Source organism: Bos taurus, chromosome 10 (assembly GCF_002263795.3).
Source record: "Bos taurus isolate L1 Dominette 01449 registration number 42190680 breed Hereford chromosome 10, ARS-UCD2.0, whole genome shotgun sequence".
NCBI classification, from domain to species: Eukaryota; Metazoa; Chordata; class Mammalia; order Artiodactyla; family Bovidae; genus Bos; species Bos taurus.
The window spans coordinates 12,199,492-12,203,458 of NC_037337.1; the positions used below are offsets into that span (position 1 = coordinate 12,199,492).

General features: G+C 46.1%; 1 non-coding gene across 1 annotated transcript; it reads left to right on the top strand.

The window, feature by feature from the left end:
* Positions 1–1,881: 1,881 nt before the first annotated feature.
* On the top strand, positions 1,882–1,954 carry TRNAG-CCC (transfer RNA glycine (anticodon CCC)). The gene has a single exon. It is a non-coding gene; the product is annotated as a tRNA-Gly (tRNA).
* The last annotated feature ends 2,013 nt before the right edge of the window (positions 1,955–3,967 follow it).

The following is a 3,967-nucleotide window of genomic DNA, read 5'->3' on the forward strand; positions in this document are numbered from 1 at the left end:
CTTAGGAAAGGCTTCCTCTTCGGTCACTTACACTTGTGTATGAATAAACATCAAATCAATAATTTAATCTCTCTTAGGACCATTTGCATTTTGAGTCTGAGCCTTTAAAAATGAAACTTTTAAAAGACTCTGTCCTCCCCACCCCAATCTACTCCCAAAAGGTATTCTTGGTGACAAAGAATGAGACTCTGAAATCAACTGAAAAATGTCCATAAAATTTTCTGAAACCCTCATCCATCTGTACTGGCTTACCAATGAATTTTTTCTTGTCTGACCTCAGTCATCTTTGCTGACATTACCCTCTACTATGGCAAAGAAATTTCATACATCCTTTCATCCATTTATTCAATCAACAAGCTTTTCTTAAGCTTCCACAATATCTTAGATACTTGGATTTACACAGATGACCTGGGCCCTGCCCTCAAAGAGCTTGCAGTTAAATTTTAGTGCAGGAAACATCACTTTCACCACCAGATTTTTAATACAAGCAAAGCCTAGCCCAGTGGTTGGTATACAGTAGGCATTCAATAAATGCTTCTTCCCCTTCTCAGGGCTGTGCTATGTGGGCACTGCAGTGGAATACTGGAAATTTTCTAAAAACTCTTTCCAAGTGGATAAGAGTGCCAACAGGAGTGGGTGGAGTGGTGGTTTCTATCTTACTTCAGAATATTATGATTTATTTTGGATGTTCCAAATGTCAGGTTGGAGATTCATGCGAAGGAGAGGGGCTTATTCTAACCAGATCAGGGGTAGAGGCAGCCCAGGACACTGTCTCCATGGTGCACAGCCCCAGACAGTTTGAAAATAAACAAAAACCCATCCAGAGGTGAGAGACTGACAAAATCAAAAACAAACAAAGGCCAAGAGATGGAAAACTCTAGAGGTGGGGCAGGGTGGAGAGGAGGGGAGGGGAGGGCTGTGGAAGGGGATTAGGAAGAAGTTTGGTCCTGGTTTTTTCTAGGGAGCTGAACCCAGCCCCACCCCACCCACCCCCTACCAAGAATCACCATGGCAAATGGCAATGAGGAGGTTGAGTCGGGCTGATTCCAAGTCAGGACAAACTTCCAGGGCTTAGCAGCAGGAATGGGCTCAGACGGATAAGTTCTAAAGAAAAAGATCTGAATTGGGCTTTTAAAATCACAACCTCCCACCCACTACTGGTTTTGCTGGCAATCAGTGTTTAACGAAATAGAAAAAGGAATGGGCCACATCCCTCCTCCACATCTCTCATACATACACATGTACACTTATCCAAAAGCCCAGAGTAAAATCCTTCCTTTTGTGGTGGAAAGTGACAGCTCATGGGATCCTTGGCACTTCTCAGAAGCAGGGACCTAACCTGTGAAAAGTCTACTTGCCACCTCCCTTAACTGCCCCCTTCACCCCACCCTTGGCAGTGGCATTAGTGACAGAAGGCTGATGAGGTTGCTTTGACAAGACCAAGGCAGCTGGGCCTCTGATAAGAGGCAGCTCCAAATGAACCACCATCTGGTCTCATCTGCCATCAGCTGCCCAGTGGAGCTCTTGGCCGAGGGGCTTTGTTGGCAAGAAGACTGGTGCTTCCTCCTCTATGAAAGTGTCTGCAGCATGGGCACCCGAACTCTCAACGCCCAGAAGCCAATTTTGCCCTTTCCTAAGCTTGTTGGCCTACAGGGTCTGCCTTAGATGTGGAGTTGGTGCTAAACAGAATTGAGACTAGGGTTTGTTTCCTTCCTGCCTCTTTATCCCCAGGTACCCAGGGATCTCACACTATCCCCCAGGGCCCCACACTATCCCGTGACCCTCGTCCAGAGTTGGCTCATCCACTAGGCACAGTAGGCACCAGGCCTAGAATCCACATCACAAAAAGGATTCAATTCCTTTAAAAGCAGAAGAGGGACTTCCTTGATAGTCCAGTGGCTAAGACTCTGCATTCCCAATGCAGGGGTCCTGGGTTCAATCCCTGGTCAGGGAACTAGATCCCACATGCAGCAACTAAGACCCAGTACAGCCAAATTAAAGAAAAAGTAGAAGGGGGGAAAAATGAGCTTTTAAATGGAAGGAAACATTTTGGTACATAATAGTAATATATTCATCTTTATACCAACACAGTCCTAAAGTATAGTTTTAGATTTTTTTAGGTACAGGGGCCCATGAAGGCAAAAGTGCCCAGGGCTCATGAAAGTCATAAAGCAGCCCTGTCCTATCCTAGTCTTCCCTCATGTCCATTCCAACCCTCCAGGCTCCAGCGGTTTCCTTCCCTCATATAGAAACATCTCTGTCCCTGGAGCCCATTGGCTTGGAAGCTCCTGGAGGTCAGGACCATTCTTCAACCATCCTCCCCATCATAAGCCCAGTGCCTGTCCCACAGTCACATCAGGTATTGTACAACCTCTTTTTTTTTTTGGAAGGTGGGAAAGAACAGAAACCTCAGAAAAAGGGGGGCTGGTTTTTAAATAAATATTGTCTGATGACCCCTGGAAACTGCTCATGTCAGGTCTGTATAGTCGGGCTTTTCACATCCCCTGTGCTGCTATGCTATGCTATGCTATGCTAAGTCACTTCAGTCGTGTCCGACTCTGTGCGACCCCATGGACAGCAGCCCACCAGGCTCCCCTGTCCCTGGGATTCTCCAGGCAAGAACACTGGAGTGGGTTGCCATTTCCTTCTCCAGTGCATGAAAGTGAAAAGTGAAAGTGAAGTCGCTCAGTTGTGTCCAACTCCCAGCAACCCCATGGACTGCAGCCTACCAGGCTCCTCCGTCCATGGGATTTTCCAGGCAAGAGTACTGGAGTGGGGTGCCATTGCCCTCTCCGCCCCTGTGCTGCACTCTACTGAAACTGCTCTGGCCAAGTTCACCAATGATCTCCAACTCAGTAAATCCAATAAATACTTCTCAGGTATAATCCCAATTGTTTGGCAGCATTTGACACTGCTCACCAAGACTTCCTTTTCACTTCTGTGACACTTCAGTGTTCCAATGTCCCTGGACATTAGTGCTCTACTTTGCATGCTCCTCCTTATAATCTCCTCTGCTGGGCCACTGAAAACAAATAACAGTAATAATATCAGCTACTTGCTCTACTGTAACTGTTAAATTCTTTTAATCCTCAAAATAATCCTAAATCTATTCTCCAACTACCAGCTAAAGTAATTTTTCTGCAAACCAAATCTGATCATGTCATTTCCTTGCTTAAAATCTAATGGCTTTCCCCAGCCCACAGCTTTTAAGGTCTTTCATGATCTGGCCCCTGCCTATCTCTCCAGCCCCACTTCTCACCATAGCCTCTCCCTTTATGACCCTCTCCTGCTTTTAGCTTCTCCAGAAAAAACTCCATGTCTCTGTATGTGTTATTCACACTGCCTGAAACACTTTTCCTCCACCTCTTAGCCTAACACTGATGGCTCTTTCAGGATTCAGTGACCATCCCCTTTCCTGGGAGCCCAGGGGGGGTGTATAGCATGGCGTTTATGAGACTGACACTGAAGCCAGGTTCCACCCTCAGCTCTGCCACTTCCTAGCCATGTAACTTTGGGCAAGCTATTCAACATTCTGGGACTTTATGTTCTTGTCTGTTGTGAGGGTTAAAGAAATCAGTACACGAAAGGTACCTTGTAGGCTCAGGGTGACCCCAGACCATGTTAAGATACCTTGCCAACTGTTTTCCAGAACTTCTTTATAATATCCTATAATGCCAACTTCACTCCTGAGAATGTCTGTTGGTCCATCTACCTCGCTAGACTGTCAGTTCCGTAAGGGCAGGGGCAGTTGGACCTGATGCTGCTCCTATTTCTAGTGCCTGGTACACAGTAGGTGCTCACATTTGCTAAATCAATGACTATAAATGTAATGCCTATGGATATCCTAGAGATACATACTCTCCAGAAAATGGCCACCCCGAACATGGAAGCAAAGAGAGGATGGAATTTTTCACAATGAATACACAGCAGCCTCGCATTAAGGCTGAAAAGCAGGCACAAAGGCAAC